At 37.9% G+C, this 19,973-nt stretch overlaps 1 non-coding gene across 1 annotated transcript; it reads right to left on the minus strand.

Moving 5' to 3' along the window:
• Positions 1–9,275: 9,275 nt before the first annotated feature.
• LOC130953545 (small nucleolar RNA R71) lies at positions 9,276–9,383 on the minus strand. The gene has a single exon (XR_009075715.1). It is a non-coding gene; the product is annotated as a small nucleolar RNA R71 (small nucleolar RNA).
• Positions 9,384–19,973: the final 10,590 nt, after the last annotated feature.

The raw sequence follows: 19,973 nt of genomic DNA on the forward strand, positions 1-19,973 counted from the left end.
GACCTTATCTGGATCGGCTAGGTAACCGGTTCATGATTTTTTCGGTTGAACCAGCTGGTCCGGTTCGATTTTTAGAACCATGAAAAATTGACTAAGCTTGTGTGGACATTTAGTGGTTTGATGAACCAAGTTAGATTTTTTTTTAAAAGTTGGGTTATCACTTAGAAATAATAATAAGTTTTGTTAGAGAATCAACTAAAAATATAGTCAAGTCAGATTAGTTATATATATAAAACAATCCCACTATTTTAATATTTAAAATTTTAAAATTAAAAATAAAAAAAAGTTAACTTGAATTGGCTTATATAGTAGTTAGCTTTCTAAATTTTTTCTAATAAAATAGGTGAAATTAATGGTTGATAAACTTCGTGAAAAGCTTAGAAATTCTACATGGATTGAATTGTAATCTTTTGGATTTGGTAATTATAATTTCTTTAAAATTATAGTAAAAATTTTATTATTGTTATAATAGAGATTAGATATAAATCTCATTGCATTAAAAGACTGAACCTAAACATATAATGGTGTCAACTCTATTTCTTTGATCTTTTATGTTCGGTATAATTTTGAGGGGGGACAAAATAAAAAATTCTTCGTTTTACAGACTTAACAACAACACTCAGTTATTTGTATAGTAACTTGAAAAAGAAGTCCTTTATTCAACTTTTTTTAAGGTTAATTAAAACTTTCAATTTGAATTATAGCTTAAAATCAGAATCTTTCATTTAATTTGTAATTTTACAGAAAAATTAAATTAAAAAAATACATTTTAAAGATAGACAGTTAGAAACAATTAAATTAAAAAAAAACGTACTTTTTGAAGATAGAAACTTTGTTATCCAATCAATTATCACACTTTTTTTATATATTTATAGATATTATTACAAGTTCTTTTGACAAAACAAAAAATAATCAAACATTACAATGTAATAATTAAACCTATATGATAGACTAATCAAACATATAGAAATATAATCAAATTTTTTTATAGATATTAAATATATATTTTTATATGATGATTATTCTTTTTCTTATATACACCTAGCATGTAAAAGAAATTGGACAACAAATGGCACCCTCTCAATAAATTATATGCCAAAGTAATGTTTTTACTCTGAAACAAGAATGTTAGAAACAAGAGAGGAGAAAGGATTTGTGTATTATTGAGTATATTTAAGTTGTCTACTCAAATTGTCTACAATATAAAGGGTATTTATAGGTGCTAAAAGAATCGTAATAATAAAGATGTAATCTCCTATAATAAATATTCAGATATACTAAATAATACTAATTGATCCCAATTATATTCTAACATCCCCCCTCAAACTCAAGTGACAACTTGAGTTTAAAACTTATTTAAAATAACAAAAGAAAGAGAAAAAACTACATAAATTGATAAAACAGGTGCAAACGAAACTGCCGGAAGGAAGCGCAGACGGAACTGCCGCTAGTCTGAAGGAAGCGCAGACGGAACTGCCGCTTGTCTGAAGGAAGCGCAGATGGAACTGCCGCTATATGAGGGAAACGCAAACGGAACTGCCGGAAAGAAACGCAGATGGAACTGCCACAAGGAAACATAGACAAAACGCAGATGGAACTACCATGAGAGAAGGCAGACGGAACTGCCACGAGAGAAGGCAGACGGAACTGCCACAAGAAAACGCTGACGGGACTGCCATGAGAGAACGCAGACAAAACTGCCACGAGAGAACGCAGATAAAACTGCCACGAAAGAATGCAGACGGAACTACCACGAGAGAAGGCAGACGGAACTGCCAGATGAAAGGTGCTAAAAGAATCGTAATAATAAAGATGTAATCTCCTATAATAAATATTCAGATATACTAAATAATACTAATTGATCCTAATTATATTCTAACAAAGAACAAACGCATTGGTAGTTCCACGAAGTATCTCAACAAATTAAAGAAAGATAAAAAATGAGTGCATGCATGGATAAAAATAGTATTGAAATTATGTTTTGAATTTCTAAAATAATAATCCATTTAAACTTATATTGAACTTTTCAAATAAACAAACATTATAAAACGATATTAAAGAAGAACTTTCTATCTCATTTTCACCTAAATCGAAAAAAAAATCTAAAATAAAAAGTTAATAAAGTGATAAATTAAAAATTAATCACTACTAAATTTATAATTTTCATGATATGTATTTTATTCTCTTAATTTTAAAATATTTAAATGCTTACCTTTTTTATTTTACTAATCTATTTACTTAAGAAAAAAACTTTCAAACCAAATATGTACTATTTAGTGTTGCAATTTTTGTCTATAGAAACTTTGTGTAACATCAAATTCAGGATATCATCCTCTTTCCCCCCTCCCCCCAAAAATCATTTTTTTGTCTACAGAAACTTTGTGTAACATCAAATTCAGGATATCATCCTCCCCCCGCAAAATCTATTCTTTTCATTTACTTGCTTCTATTCAAACTTAAATAGAATAAAAAATATTATAAGTAAATTATATATATATATATATATATATATATATATATATATGACTAAATAGTCAAATTAATCTCCAAAAGATTACTTATTTTCTAAATTAGCACTTGAAATTTTTTGTAATTAAATTTGTCTTTCAAAAATTTTAATTAAGTTGATCATTTTGGTCCTTCTATTACTTCCGTTGTTAACGATGTCAAAATTTGTTGATATGACATGTTAAGTGACATAACACCACATCCCTAGTAGTCCTAGTTTATGACTAACATGATAAGCTTATAAAATTAGATTGAATTAACTCCAAATTGAAAGATTCCAATGCCTCAAATTATCTCCTTAATTAGGTTTTGATTTGATTTAATTTTATAAATTTATCATGCTAATAGTAAATTAAAACTCCTATGTGTTGGGTTTTTGGGCTCCCTTCCTATGTGGAGAAAAAGCCTAAATGTTAATATCCAAACTCATGAATAGTTGAAGTGACTGAGGTGAGTTAGGGTTGAGTAAGAGAGGTCTCATTTGCAAGAAGAACACTAAACACTAGAGAGAAGAAAAGAGAGAAAGTCATTTTCGCACATATACAAAGCTATCTCTGTAAATTGGTCGTTGCAGATTCGTTAATCGTTGGATCGGGCTCAAATTTGGATAGTGTGTTTCACATATCTGATACTTTGTTTTCACCGTTCGGATCTTCGATTCAATGTCTGTAGCTGGAGATATTGGCCACGCATAGCAGCTCTATTTTTTGTGGTATTTTCATCTTCTTGTTCTTGTTTTGTAAGCTTTGAAGCTTGGGTTGTTTGGCTTGTTGTATGCACATTTTGTGCAGTAAGTTGTGACTCTCTTGTATCCTAGTTTTCATCATAGTGAAGCTATTTCTGGTCTTGGTGAATCGTGGTTTTTATTTCTCACACTGAGGAGGTTTTCCACGTTAAAAATCTTGGTGAGTTAACTTGCTCCAATTTCTGGTTTATGTGATTTTTCTACTGCTATTGGGTATTATTGTGCTAGTGTTAATACTTATTGTGAGTGAATATTGTTGCTCCTCTAATTCTTGCAAGTAGAAAATTGTATGTTTTATTCCTATCAATTGACATTAGAGCTCAATTTTGGGTATTTGGTTATAACTTACTTGAAATATGGAGGCAAATAATTCTACTAGGATGATAAGTTTAAATGGCATTAATTACCATCTATGGAAGGCAAAATAAAGGATTTGTTGTTTGTCAAAAATCTATATTTACCCGTATTTTCTATACAAAAACTAGAATCTAAAATAGATGAAGAATGGGAGTTTAAACACCAACAAGTTTGTGGTTTTATTAGGCAATGGGTGGATGATAATGTTTACAATCACAGTGCTAATGAGACTCATGCTAGGGCTTTATGAAATAAAATTGAATCCTAGTATGCTTTCAAGTCTGACAATAATATATTGTACTTGTTGAATATGTTGATGAATTTGAGATACAAGGAGGGGTCACAAGTATCAGATCACTTGAATGAATTTCAAGGAGTTTTGGATCAGTTGTCAAGCATGGGAATCAAGTTTGAAGATGAGGTTCAAGGATTGTAGTTGCTAAATACTCTACCAGATTCTTGGGAGACATTTCGTATCTCTCTTACTAATTCTGCTCCGAATGGTAAAGTGAGTATGTAACTTGTTAAAGGTGGCATTTTAAATAAAGAGATGAGAAGGAAGACATAGAATTCTTCGTCACACTCTGAAATATTAGTCACTGAAACTAAGGAAAAAATCAGAATAAAGGTCAAAAGGGTAGAGGTAAAAGTAGGAGTAAATCCAAGTCAAGATACAAGAATGTTGAGTGCCATTACTGTCACAAAATGGGTCACGTTAAAAAATATTACTTTCTTTGGAAAAAGGAGAACTGATGAGAGGACTTTTGCGTGGTCTAGAAATTTGCGGATAAATCCTCGTTGCAAGTATAGTTTCTAAACCTTCAAAAGTCCTTTCATACAAACGTTTTGGTTGTCACAAGTAACAAACCCCTTTAAAAATTGTTAACCGAGTATTCAAACCTCGGGTCGTCTTCTCAAGGAATTGCAGGGAGGTATGTTCTTATTATTGGCTATGGAGATTGTAAATTGGGGGTTTTGAGAATTTGGGCAATGGGCACAAGCATATTTTCAAAGCAATAAAAATAAATAAATAACTGTAAAATAAACTCTTGGCAAGGTATAAAGACTGGAGGTCCTATCCTAGTTATCCTTATCAATTGTGATGACAATTGAATTTTTCTCCCACTTTGTTAACCTCTAACTATGAAGGTAAGTTAAGTGGATGAATTCCAATTTTCAATCAACAATGAGTTTAATAACTCAAGAGTTACCAATTATTTAACCAAGGCCAAAAGGGAAAAGAGTAAAATTGCTGGAATAATAAAAATATCCTTAGATGGGAAGCAATGGCAACTTAATTCAAGAGAACAATTATAAACTGAAAATACCTCAATTATCATTAATTCAAAGAACAATCCGTGACATGGGAGAAATTCATAAATCAAATTATGATAATCAATTCAAATGTTGGAATAAATAAATAAAAGTAAAACTTAAAATAAAAGAACATTTAAATCTGGATCCAGAGTTACTCTTGAAAGCTAAGAGACGTCCTAAATCTTAATTTCTAAAAACACTACCTAAATCCTAAAGAGAGAAAGGAGAGAACCTCTCTCCAAACTAAATCTAAATCATGGAAAGTGAATTATGAAAAGCATTCTTATGAATGGATGCATTCCCCCACTTTATAACCTCTAATATGTGTTCTCTGGGCCGAAAACTCGGTCAGAAACAGCCCAGAAGTCACTTCCAGCGCTTTCTGGTCCGTACAGGTCGCGGAAGAGTGATGCGGTCGCGTCATCCACGCGGCCGCGCGGGTTGCGCTCCTGCCAGGTCACGCGTCCTGATGAGCGGATAATTTGTATACTTTTTGGCATTGTTTTTAGTATGTTTTTGATATCTTTTAGTTAGATTTTAGTATATTTTTATTAGTTTTTATTTAAAATTCACTTTTCTGGACTTTACTATGAGTTTGTGTGTTTTTCTGTGATTTCAGGTATTTTCTGGCTGAAATTGAGGGACTTGAGCAAAAATCTGATTCAGAGACCAAAAAGGACTGCAGATGCTGTTGGATTCTGACCTCCCTGCACTCGAAGTGGATTTTCTGGAGCTACAGAAGCCCAATTGGCGCGCTCTCAACGGCGTTGGAAAGTAGACATCCAGGGCTTTCCAGCAATATATAATAGTCCATACTTTATCCAAGATTTGATGGCCCAAACCCGCGAAGCAATCCGGCCTCAGAAATTCCAGCGTTAAACGCCGGAACAGGATTAAAAGTTGGAGTTAAACGCCCAAACTGGCATGGGAGCTGGCGTTTAACTCCAGAAAACGTCTCTACACGAATTTCCTTGATTGCTCAGCCCAAGCACACACCAAGTGGGCCCGGAAGTGGATTTTTATGTCATTTACTCATCTATGTAATAGTTTTCTATAAGTAGGACCTTTTACTATTGTATGAGGGAGTCGAAGAGACGACATCTGAGTAGCTATCTTTGTTTTATGCTATCTTAGACCTTTGGGAGGCTGGCCATTCGGCCATGCCTAACCTTTGTTCTTATGTATTTTCAACGGTGGAGTTTCTACACACCATAGATTAAGGGTGTGGAGCTCTGCTGTACCTCGAGTATTAATGCAATTACTATTGTTCTTCCATTCAACTCCGCTTGTTCTTTATCTAAGATATCACTTGTTCTTCAACCTATGAACAAGATGACTGACAACCATTCTTGTTCTACAAGCATTCAAGGCTTTAGTGAATATCTCTTGGATTTCTGATTGCATGATGCATGGTTGATCGCCTGACAACCGAGTGCTCGTCTGACAAACGAGCCAGCCATTCCATGAGATCAGAGTCTTCGTGGTATAGGCAAGAACTGATGGCGGCATTCAAGAGAATCCGGAAGGTCTAACCTTGTCTGTGGTGTTCTGAGTAGGATTCAATGACTGAATGACTGTGACGTGCTTCAAACCTGTAACCTACTGGGCGTTAGTGACAGACGCAAAAGAGTGATTCTATTCCGGTAGGGGAGGGAACCAAACCGGTGATTGGCGGCACTGTGACAGAGTGCTCTGCATTAGCTTTCACTGCGCGGATGGGAGGTAGCTGCTGACAACAGTGAGACCCTACACAAGTTTGCCATGGAAAGGAGTAAGAAGGATTGGATGAAGACTGTAGGAAAGCAGAGAGACGGAAGGGAAGGCATCTTCATACACTTGTCTGAAGCTCATACACCAATGATATACATAAGTATCTCTATCTTTACCTTTTCTGTTATTTTCGTTTATCATCATCATATACATTTGAGTCTGCCTGACTAAGATTTACAAGATGACCATAGCTTGCTTCAATACTAACAATCTCCGTGGGATCGACCCTTACTCACGTAAGGTTTTATTACTTGGACGACCCAGTACACTTGCTGGTTAGTTGTGCGAAGTTGTGTAATGCCATGGTATTAGGCGCACCAAGTTCTTGGAGCCATTACCGGGAATTATTTGAGTTGTGAAAAAGTATTGTTCACAATTTCGCGCACCAAGTTTTTGGCGCCGTTGCCGGGGATTGTTTAGGCTGGACAACTGACGGTTCATCTTGTTGCTTAGATTAGGTATTTTTTTTCGAAATTCTTGAAGGTGAATTCTAGAGTTTCATGATGATTTGTTGAAATCTGGCTGGCTGAGAAGCCATGTCTAATCTGATTGGACCGAGGTTTCAACTTATCACCACAAGAGCTTGTTGATTTCGTATCAATCTTGCTCTTGGAGCAGTGATTTGCTAAGATTTGGCTGACCTTTGGTCATGTCTAGTGTTTTGGACCGAAGCTTTCCTTGGAAGCTTGGCTGGCTGTGAAGCCATGTCTAATTCCTGGACCGGAGTCTTAGACTAGCATTGCACTGATTCCTGGAATTCTCATTAAGAATTTTGATGCCTTTTTCCACTTAATTTTCGAAAAACACAAAAAAATTTATAAAACCATAAAAAGACCAAAAAGATTTTATGTTTCTTGTTTGAGTCTAGAGTCTCATCTTAAGTTTAGTGTCAAATGCATGTTTTTGTTATAATTTTCGAATTCATGCATATATTTCTTGTTTTGATCTTTGAATTCTATTGACTTGAAGTATTTTGTGTGTCTCATATGCATTCTCATATTGTTAGTGTCAGTAGTGCACAAACTGCTAAGTTTGGTGTCTTGCATGCATTGTTATTTGATTCTTGTTGCATTTTGATTAATAGAAAAATCCAAAAAATATTTTTAATTTGAGTCTTTTCAAGTCAAGGATACAAGGAATTGAAGATTCAGAACCAACTGCAGAGGAATTATACAGAAAAAGCTGAGCATTCAAAAATGCCCAGTGAAGAAGGCAGACTGGCGTTTAAACGCCAGCCAGGGCACCTGGTTGGGCGTTTAACGCCCAAAAGGGGTGCATTTTGGGCGTTAAACGCCAGAATGTATACCATTCTGGGCGTTTAACGCCAGGATGGTGCCAGGGGGAAGATTTTGTTTTCAAAATCAATTTTTCTTAGTTTTTCAAATCAAATCTTTTTCAAATCAAATCTTTTCAATCAAATGTTTTCAAATTCAATTTCTTTCCTTTTAAAAAGATACTTACCAACAATTAATGATTTGATTGAACATCACAAGATTGTTGCCTTTTCTGTTGAGAGAGGTTTAAATGTTTCAATCATATCTTTTCTTGTTAGGCAAGTCATCAATTTTCAAAATCATATCTTTTCAAATTGTTTTCAAATCATATCTTTTAAAAATGTTTTCAAATCATATCTTCTCAATCACATCTTTGTTAAACCCATAACTTTTCAATTAAATCTTTTTAACCACATCTTTTCAAAATAGTTCTCAATCAAATCTTTTTAATTTCTAATTTCAAAATCTTTTTCAAAAATCACTTTATCTCTTTTCCACTTTGATTTTTCGAAAATCAATTAACATTTTTCAAAATGTTTTCAAATTTTTTTAATTGAATTTTCGAAAATTCTCTTCCCTCCTTCCCACATCCTTCTATTTATGGAGTACTACTCCTTCTAAATGCACAATTCGAATTTTATCTATTAAAATTCGAATTCTCCTTCTCCTTCTTCTTACTATTTCTCTTTTCCTCTGACATTTCAAGGAATCTCTATACTGTGACATAGAGGATTCCACATTCTCTTCTTCTTTTTCTATTTCTTATGAGCAGAAGCAGAGACAAAGGCATTCTTGTTGAAGCTGATCCTGAACCTGAAAGGACCTTGAAGAGAAAGCTAAGAGAAGCCAAAGCACAACTCTCTTTAGAGGGCTTGACCGAATTCTTCAAGGGAGAAGACATGGCAGCCGAAAACAACAACAATGCCAACAATGCAAGGAAGGTGCTTGGTGACTTTACTGCACCTACTCCTGATTTCTATGGGAGAAGCATCTCAATCCCTGCCATTGGAGCAAACAACTTTGAGCTTAAGCCTCAATTAGTTTCTCTAATGCAACAGAATTGCAAGTTCCATGGACTTCCAATGGAAGATCCTCATCAGTTCTTAGCTGAGTTCTTGCAAATCTGTGACACAGTCAAGACTAATGGGGTTAACCCTGAGGTCTATAGGCTGATGCTATTCCCTTTTGCTGTAAGAGACAGGGCTAGAATATGGTTGGATTCTCAACCTAAAGAAAGCCTGGACTCTTGGGAAAAGCTAGTCAATGCCTTCTTGGCAAAATTCTTTCCACCACAAAGATGGAGTAAGCTTAGAGTGGAAGTCCAAACCTTTAGACAAAAGGATGGAGAATCCCTCTATGAAGCTTGGGAAAGATACAAACAATTAATCAGGAGATGTCCTTCAGACATGCTTTCTGAATGGAGCATCATAGGAATTTTCTATGATGGTCTCTCTGAACTATCCAAGATGTCTTTGGATAGCTCTGCAGGAGGATCTCTTCATTTGAAGAAGACGCCTGCAGAAGCTCAAGAACTGATTGAAATGGTTGCAAATAACCAATTCATGTACACTTCTGAAAGGAATCCTGTGAACAATGGGACTGGTCAGAAGAAAGGAGTTCTTGAGATTGATGCTCTGAATGCCATATTGGCTCAGAACAAAATATTGACTCAACAAGTCAATTTGATTTCTCAAAGTCTGTCTGGAATGCAAAATGCACCAAACAGTACTAAGGATGCTTCATCTGAGGAAGAAGCCTATGATCCTGAGAACCCTTCCATGGAAGAGGTGAATTACCTAGGAGAACCCTATGGTAATACCTATAATTCTTCATGGAGAAATCACCCAAACCTCTCATGGAAGAATCAAGAGAGACCTCAACAAGGTTTCAATAATAATGGTGGAAGAAACAGGCTTAGCAATAGCAAGCCTTTTCCATCATCTTCTCAGCAACAGACAGAGAGTTCTAAGCAGAATAATTCTGACTTAGCAACCATGGTCTCTGATCTAATAAAGACCACTCAAAGTTTCATGAATGAAACAAGATCCTCCATTAGAAACTTGGAAGGACAAGTGGGTCAGCTGAGCAAGAAAATTACTGAACTTCCTCCAAGCACTCTCCCAAGTAACACTGAAGAAAATCCAAAAGGAGAGTGCAAAGCCATCAATATGGCCGAATTCTGGGAGGAAGAAGAGGCAGTGAACGCCACTAAGGAAGACCTCAATGGGCGTGCACTGGCCTCCAGTGAGTTCCCCAATGAGGAACCTTGGGAATCTGAGGCTCAAACTGAGACCATAGAGATTCCCTTGGACTTACTACTGCCTTTCATGAGCTCTGATGAGTATTCTTCCTCTGAAGAGGATGAGTATGTCACTGAAGAGCAAGTTGCTAAATACCTTGGAGCAATCATGGAGCTAAATGACAAGTTATTTGGAAATGAGACTTGGGAAGATGAACCTCCCTTGCTCACCAAAGAACTGGATAACTTGTCTAGGCAGAAACTGCCTCAAAAGAGGCAGGATCCTGGGAAGTTTTCTATACCTTGTACCATAGGCACCATGACCTTCAAGAAGGCCTTGTGTGACTTAGGGTCAAGTGTGAACCTCATGCCCCTCTCTGTAATGGAGAAATTAGGGATCTTTGAGGTGCAAGCTGCAAAAATCTCACTAGAGATGGCAGACAACTCAAGAAAACAAGCCTATGGACTTGTAGAGGATGTTCTGGTTAAGGTTGAAGACCATTACATCCCTACTGATTTCATAGTCCTAGAGACTGGGAAGTGCATGGATGAATCCATCATCCTTGGCAGACCATTCCTAGCCACAGCAAAGGCTGTGATTGATGTTGATGGAGGAGAGTTGATCATTCAAGTGAATGAAGAATCCATGGTGTTTAAGGCCCAAGGATATCCCTCTATCATCATGGAGAAGAAGCATGAAGAGCTTCTCTCAAAACAGAGCCAAGCAGAGCCCCCACAGTCAAACTCTAAGTTTGGTGTTGGGAGGCCACAACCAAACTCTAAGTTTGGTGTTGAACCCCCACATTCAAACTCTAAGTTTGGTGTTGGGAAGGTCCAACACGGTTCTGAGCATTTCTGAGGCTCCATGAGAGACCTCTGTCAAGCTAGTGACAGTAAAGAAGCGCTTGTTGGGAGGCAACCCAATGATTTATAATTAATTATTTTCTTTTGTTATTTTATCTTTTTTTGTAGGTTGATGATCATAAGAAGTCATAAAAATAATGAAAAAAGCAAAAACAGAATGAAAAACAGGAAGAAAAACAGCACACCCTGGAGGAAGATGCTGCTGGCGTTCAAACGCCAGTCAGCCTAGCAGATGGGCGTTTAACGCCCAGTCTGGCACCTTTCTGGGCGTTTAACGCCAGAAAGGGGCACCAAACCGGCGTTAAACGCCAGTAAAGGTATAAAACCTGGCGTTAAACGCCAGGAATGGGCACCAGCCCGGCGTTTAACGCCAGAATTGGCCCAAAACGTGGATTTTGGTGCCAATTGGTGCAGGGATGCCTTTTCCTTGACACTACAGGATCTGTGGACCCCACAGGACCCTACTACAGGATCTGTGGAACCCACAGGACCCTACAATCACTCTCTCTTCTTCCCCCATTCACCAATCACCTCAACACCTCTTCCCCAAAAACCCCTCACCTATCAAACCCCATCTTTCTCTTCACCACTCACATCCATCCTTCATAAAACCCCACCAACCTCACACTTCAAATACAAACCCACCCTCAAATGACCGAACTTTCATCCCCCTCTCTCCTATATAAACCCCTCTTTACACCCTTCATTTCCACACAACCTAAACACCACTTCTTCCACCTTTGGCCGAATACACCTCCATCTCCCTCTTCCTCATTTCTTCTTCTTCTACTTCCTTCTTTCTTCTTTTGCTCGAGGACGAGCAAACATTTTAAGTTTGGTGTGGTAAAAGCGTTGCTTTTTCGTTTTTCCATAACCATTATGGCATCCAAGGCCGGAGAAACCTCTAAAAAGAGGAAAGGGAAGGCAAAGGCTTCCACCTCCGAGTCATGGGAGATGGATAGATTCCTCTCAAAGGTGCATCAAGACCACTTCTATGAAGTTGTGGCCTTGAAGAAGGTGATCCCCGAAGTCCCTTTTTCACTCAAAAAGGGTGAATATCCGGAGATCCGCCATGAGATCCGAAGAAGAGGTTGGGAAGTACTTACCAACCCCATTCAACAAGTCGGAATCTTGATGGTTCAAGAGTTCTATGCCAATGCATGGATCACCAAGAACCATGACCAAAGTGTGAACCCGAATCCAAAGAATTATCTTACTATGGTTCGGGGGAAATACTTGGATTTCAGTCCGGAGAGTGTGAGGATGGCGTTCAACTTGCCCATGATGCAAGGAGATGAGCATCCTTACACTAGAAGGGTCAACTTTGATCAAAGGTTGGACCAAGTCCTCACAGTCATATGTGAAGAGGGCGCACAATGGAGGCAAGACTCAAGAGGAAAGCCGGTTCAATTAAGAAGGCATGACCTCAAGCCCGTAGCTAGAGGATGGTTAGAGTTCATACAATGCTCAATCATTCCCACTAGCAACCGGTCCGAAGTGACCATAGACCGGGCCATCATGATCCATAGTATCATGATTAGAGAAGAAATAGAAGTTCATGAGGTTATAGCTCAAGAACTCTATAAAGTGGCGGACAAGACCTCCACTTTGGCAAGATTAGCCTTTCCTCACCTCATTTGTCACCTCTGTTATTCAGTTGGAGTTGACATAGAGGGAGACACCCCCATTGATGAGGACAAGTCCATCACTAAACAAAGGATGGAGTACACAAGGGAGCCCTCTCATCATGAGATCCCTGAGACACCTCAAGGGATGCACTTTCCTCCACACCACTATTGGGAGCAACTAAACACCTCCCTAGGAGAGTTGAGTTCCAACATGGGACAACTAAGGGTGGAGCACCAAGAACACTCCATCATCCTTCATGAGATTAGAGAAGATCAAAGAATCATGAGGGAGGAGCAACAAAGACAAGAAAGAGACATTGAGGAGCTCAAGCACTCCATAGGACCTTCAAAAGCAAGGAAGAGCCGCCATCACTAAGGTGGACCCATTCCTTGATTTCCTTGCTCTTTATCTCTCTGTTTTTCGAATTCTATGCTTTATGTTATCCATGTTTGTGTCTTATGATCATTAGTGTCTTAGTGTCTATGCCTTAAAGTTATGAATGTCCTATGAATCCATCACCTTTCTTGAATAAAAATGTGCTTAATTGAAAAAGGAAGAATTGCATGAATTTTGAATTTTATAATAGTTTAATTATGATGAAGTGGTGGCAATATTTTTGTTCTTTGAATGTATGCTTAAACAGTGCATATGTATCTTGAATTTGTGGTTCATGAATGTTGGCTCTTGAAAGAATGATGAAAAAGGAGACATGTTACTGAGGATCTGAAAAATCAATAAAATGATTCTTGAAGCAAGAAAAAGCTATTCAAAAAAAAAAAAAAAAAAATTCGAAAAAAAAAAAAAAAAAAAAGAGAAAGAAAAAGAAAGAATAAGAGTTGTGATCCAAGGTAAATAAGAGTGTGCTTAAGAACCCTGGACACCTCTAATTGGGGACTTTAGCAAAGCTGAGTCACAATCTGAAAAGGTTCACCCAATTATGTGTCTGTGGCATGTATGTATCCGGTGGTAATACTGGAAGACAGAGTGCTTTGGGCCACAGCCAAGACTCAATAAATAGCTATGTTCAAGAATCATCATACTTCACTAGGAGAATCATTAACACTATCTGGACTCTGAGTTCCTAAAGAAGCCAACCATTCTGGATTTCAAAGGAGAGATTGAGATGCCAAAACTGTTCAGAAGCAAAAAGTTAAAAGCCCCGCTCATCTAATTAATACTGATCTTCACAGATGTTTTTGGAATTCATTGCATATTCTCTTCTTTTTATCTTATTTGATTTTCAGTTGCTTGAGGACAAGCAACAATTTAAGTTTGGTGTTGTGATGAGCGGATAATTTGTATACTTTTTGGCATTGTTTTTAGTATGTTTTTGATATCTTTTAGTTAGATTTTAGTATATTTTTATTAGTTTTTATTTAAAATTCACTTTTCTGGACTTTACTATGAGTTTGTGTGTTTTTCTGTGATTTCAGGTATTTTCTGGCTGAAATTGAGGGACTTGAGCAAAAATCTGATTCAGAGACCAAAAAGGACTGCAGATGCTGTTGGATTCTGACCTCCCTGCACTCGAAGTGGATTTTCTGGAGCTACAGAAGCCCAATTGGCGCGCTCTCAACGGCGTTGGAAAGTAGACATCCAGGGCTTTCCAGCAATATATAATAGTCCATACTTTATCCAAGATTTGATGGCCCAAACCCGCGAAGCAATCCGGCCTCAGAAATTCCAGCGTTAAACGCCGGAACAGGATTAAAAGTTGGAGTTAAACGCCCAAACTGGCATGGGAGCTGGCGTTTAACTCCAGAAAACGTCTCTACACGAATTTCCTTGATTGCTCAGCCCAAGCACACACCAAGTGGGCCCGGAAGTGGATTTTTATGTCATTTACTCATCTATGTAATAGTTTTCTATAAGTAGGACCTTTTACTATTGTATGAGGGAGTCGAAGAGACGACATCTGAGTAGCTATCTTTGTTTTATGCTATCTTAGACCTTTGGGAGGCTGGCCATTCGGCCATGCCTAACCTTTGTTCTTATGTATTTTCAACGGTGGAGTTTCTACACACCATAGATTAAGGGTGTGGAGCTCTGCTGTACCTCGAGTATTAATGCAATTACTATTGTTCTTCCATTCAACTCCGCTTGTTCTTTATCTAAGATATCACTTGTTCTTCAACCTATGAACAAGATGACTGACAACCATTCTTGTTCTACAAGCATTCAAGGCTTTAGTGAATATCTCTTGGATTTCTGATTGCATGATGCATGGTTGATCGCCTGACAACCGAGTGCTCGTCTGACAAACGAGCCAGCCATTCCATGAGATCAGAGTCTTCGTGGTATAGGCAAGAACTGATGGCGGCATTCAAGAGAATCCGGAAGGTCTAACCTTGTCTGTGGTGTTCTGAGTAGGATTCAATGACTGAATGACTGTGACGTGCTTCAAACCTGTAACCTACTGGGCGTTAGTGACAGACGCAAAAGAGTGATTCTATTCCGGTAGGAGAGGGAACCAAACCGGTGATTGGCGGCACTGTGACAGAGTGCTCTGCATTAGCTTTCACTGCGCGGATGGGAGGTAGCTGCTGACAACAGTGAGACCCTACACAAGTTTGCCATGGAAAGGAGTAAGAAGGATTGGATGAAGACTGTAGGAAAGCAGAGAGACGGAAGGGAAGGCATCTTCATACACTTGTCTGAAGCTCATACACCAATGATATACATAAGTATCTCTATCTTTACCTTTTCTGTTATTTTCGTTTATCATCATCATATACATTTGAGTCTGCCTGACTAAGATTTACAAGATGACCATAGCTTGCTTCAATACTAACAATCTCCGTGGGATCGACCCTTACTCACGTAAGGTTTTATTACTTGGACGACCCAGTACACTTGCTGGTTAGTTGTGCGAAGTTGTGTAATGCCATGGTATTAGGCGCACCAAGTTCTTGGAGCCATTACCGGGGATTATTTGAGTTGTGAAAAAGTATTGTTCACAATTTCGCGCACCACGTCCGCGTGACCCACGCGTTCGCGTCGCCTGGCGTCGGGGCAGCTATGGGAAATTATATATCAAATTGAAGCCTCGGTCGTTAGCTTTCCAACGCAACTGGAACCGCGTCGTTTGGACTTCTGTAGCTAAAGTTATCGCTGTTTGAGTGTGAAGAGGTCAGGCTGGACAACTTAGCAGTTTCTCCAACTTCTTGTATTCCTTCCACTTTTGCATGCTTCCTTTCCATCCTCTGAGCCATTCCTGCCTTGTAATCTCTGAAAACACTTAACACACATATCAAGGCATCTAATGGTATAAAAGGAGAATTAATATTAATAAAATTAAGGTCAAAGAAGCATGTTTTCAATCAAAGTACATAATTAGGAGAAAAAATGTAAAACATGCAAATAGTATGAATAAGTGGGTAAAGAGTAGATAAAAACCACTCAATTGAGCACAAGATAAACCATGAAATATGGGTTTATCAACCTCCCCACACTTAAACATTAGCATGTTCTCATGCTAAGCTCAAGAGAAACTATAAAGGAATGAAGAGGAATGGTAGAATGCATGAGATGCAACCTATGAATGCAACTAAATGAAAAATGTTTCTACTTACTTGGTTAAAAGCAAATAAATCCCCAAGAATAAATATGAACTGGATTTCACTAATTGAAATCATAAAAATGAAGTACAAATAGACTTGTAGAAGAAAATAGCTCATGAAAGCCGGGAACAAAGAATCGAGCATCGAACCCTCACTTAGTAGTGTATATCACTCTTAATCACTCAAGTGTTTTAGGTTTGATTCTCTCAATTCTCTACTAACCTTGCTTTCTAAGGCTTGCTCTTCATCTAACAATCAACATAAATTTAATGCACAAATACACATATCAAGAGGTCTTTTAAGGGTTGTAATGGGGTTAGGGTCAAGGTAGGATTGTATTTGGTCAAGTGGACTAAAATCTGAATCCTTAATTAACTGAAACTTTCCCACTTAAACAATCCATGTAATCATAATACAACATCTAACCATCTATTAACCATGTTTTCCACATATTCATGCATTCTAATTTCAAGTACAACTCATATGCATTGCTTTCACCACTTACTTTGGGGCATTTTGTCCCCTTTCACTTATTTTGCTCTCTTTTTTATATATATATATATATATATTTTTCTCAATGCATATGATTAATTTATTGAATACATGAACATGTCCTAAACATTTCTTTCACATTTTTAGAAAATTCTAACATACTCAATTCTCAAACCAGATGTTTCCAAACCCACTCTTCCCCACACTTAATTCATAAGCATTCTCACTAGTCTAAGCTAACCAAGGATTCAAATTAAGGACATTATTGTTTTTCACTTAGAGTTAATGATGTGCTAAAATAAAGAACAAAAGGGATAAAATAGGCTCAAAATTGGTTTGCAATAGATAATGAAAAGGTTAAGGCCATATGGGTATGTAAGCTCAGTGAAACAAGGCCTCAATCATATAAGTGTATGCATACATTAAACAATGGAAATATAGAATTAAGCAAGACAAAGATCACAATTTTAGAGAGAGAAACACATACCAAAAATAAAATATTGGTTGATAAAATGCAACCAATCAAATAGGCTCAAAATCTCACTGGTTTTGTGTGTTCGAGCTTTAAACCATGTTCCAAAATAATATTTCTTTCATACAAGTTTTTCAAAAAGTTTTTTTTAATTTAAATTAGTGAAATAATATAAAAAGTTTCTTGAAAAAGAAAATATTACTTCAACCAAGTGGTAAAATATGCACAAAAATAAAATAAACATGCAAATGCAACAACTAATCTACAAAGAAAATTTAAACATTGGTGTTGAGACAAGAAAGTACTAACCCATGGAGATCGGTATCGACCTCCCCACACTTAAAGATTGCACCGTCCTCGGTGCATGCTGAGATGTGCAGGTGGACGGATTGTTCCAACTGATGCTATTCTTCAAGATTTTACATATGGACTTGTCTGTCTCCCCATGTAAACTTCTTTCCGTTCCCTTCCTGGTGGCTATCCTGAAAGAAAAAGGAAAGAAAAGTAACCCAAAAATAAAGATAGAAAATAAATGAAATATGGGTTGGGTAATGCCAAACGATAATGGTCTTATTTACATGGAAGCTTTCAACATGTACATGAGAAAACAATAGAAGCCATGGCATACTAGTGGTATAAAATTTGTAACATAGGGGAGGAGTGTGGGTAGTGGAAGTATCAATACAAGCTCATGTCAATGCAAATGGAGTGCAAGTATCATAAAAGATTGGCATTAGCATATAATTAATAGCATCCCACAGTGTAAAACAAGTTACCAAAATAAATTAAAGAAAAGAAGCAACAGTTGAATAAGAAAATTTTTTTTTTAACACCAATGGAAAAATAAAAATGTGCGCAAGATTAAAATGCAATGAATGAAATATGAAAATAAATAAAAATAAAATAAAAAGAAAAATAAGAAGAATGAGAAGGGAAAGAAGGGAAGAGGAAGTAAATAAGAAAGGAGAAGAAAAAAAATTAGGATTTGGAGGAGAGAAAGATAAGATATGTGGCAATTTTAGGGTGAGCTATGCAGCGCATGCGACGCGGCCGCGTGGAGCACGCGTTCGCGTGGATGTGCGTTAAGTATGGGCACGCCATCGTGTCAGTCACGCGGTCGCGTGACCCATGTTATGCTTCTGGCGCGAGTGCAGCCTCGCGCCAGCACAACTCTCTGTTCAAATTAATTTATTTGCCAAAATTGGGGTGACGCGATCGCGTGTGGCACGCGATCGCGTGAGTGTGCTTCAGAAGATTGAGGACGCGGCCGCGTGGGGCACGTGGTCGCGCGATAAGGATTGTGCTTCCAGCACCACTCTCGCACAATATTTCATTGTGCACCCTTTTACGTCGAAAACCCAGGGCACGCGGTCGCGTGGGAGGCCATACTTCCCATTTGGCGCGGACGCGTCAGTGACGCGGTCGCGTCAGCGACGCGGTCGCGTAGGTCGATATGTGCCATTAGAACGCCTCCAGCCACGCTCCAACGTGACTCTCTGTTCACTTTTATTTTTCCTTTCTCTCCAAGCGATGCGGACGCGTCGCTGATGCGATCGCGTAGCGAAAATTTTTTTTTAATAACTGAAAAATGCAGAATGCAATGCTTAATGTGAATGAGATGCAAAATTCCAGGTTCAATATAATAAATAAAATAAAACTTGAAAACAAACAAAACTAAATAAAGAGAAACGATCATACCATGGTGGGTTGTCTCCCACCTAGCACTTTTAGTTACAGTCCTTAAGTTGGACATTTGATGAGATTCCTGCTATGGTGGCTTATGCTTGTACTGATCCAGGAATTCCCACCAATGTTTGTATTTCCAGTAGCCTCCGGGGTCCCAAACTAAGCATGTAAAGCCCTTAAGAAGCTTCAAACAGATTCTTAGGCTCCCGGGGTGACAAATGCCAGAACAGATTCCAGGATCCCAAACTTTACTTTTACACCCGTTTTTGTTTCGATTTGCATTTTTCCGGCCGGGTGAAAGGTGATCTGAATTCTCACTGCAGCAACCAAACAGCTTCCTAGACCCATTCGGTTGAGCTTTATACCAACCTTTGCGTTTGAACTTAAAGCTTTCAACCATGATGAACCTTGCAGGACAATTCTTACCACTGACCATCTTCCTTTTACTCTTAATGCCACAAAGAGCTCTAAGTTGACCATCCGTCTCCAGTAGCCCATATTCAAGTGGGATTAGAAAGCTCTGGGATATGAATTTTACCCACTTGAATGTTGTGAAGGATGATGGCAACTTAGGGGGAGGTATCTTTAATGAAATTGCAAGCTCCACTCCCTTGTGCTCTTCTCTGATAATTACCACCTCTTTGCAAACTTCTTCAATTTCAACCTCTTCCTCTTGGTAGCTCTCTTTCAATTCAATCTCCTTTTCATTGCTTCCCAAGGGCATGGGAGGTTGTGCTTCTTCTTCTTGAATCTCCATCTCTTGATCAACCTCTTCCAAGTCTTCAACTATGATATGCTTTGGAGGTTGTACACCCTCTTCAGCATCAATTTCAACCGTCTTGGAAGGAGGCTCTATGTCTTGTCTTTCCCATGGAGGTTCTGCGTCTCCTAAGTCTTCAACCAACTCTTCTTCTTGAACAATGATAGCTTCTTCTACTTGTTCTAGTATAAATTCATGCTCTGTCTTGTCCACTGGAGTTTCTGGTATCTCCTTTATGCTATGCTCTTCACTAGACTGTCCACATGGGGCTGTGCCTGATCCTTATTTATTTAAGCGTCT

Source organism: Arachis stenosperma, chromosome 9, assembly GCF_014773155.1.
Source record: "Arachis stenosperma cultivar V10309 chromosome 9, arast.V10309.gnm1.PFL2, whole genome shotgun sequence".
Lineage (NCBI taxonomy): Eukaryota > Viridiplantae > Streptophyta > Magnoliopsida > Fabales > Fabaceae > Arachis > Arachis stenosperma.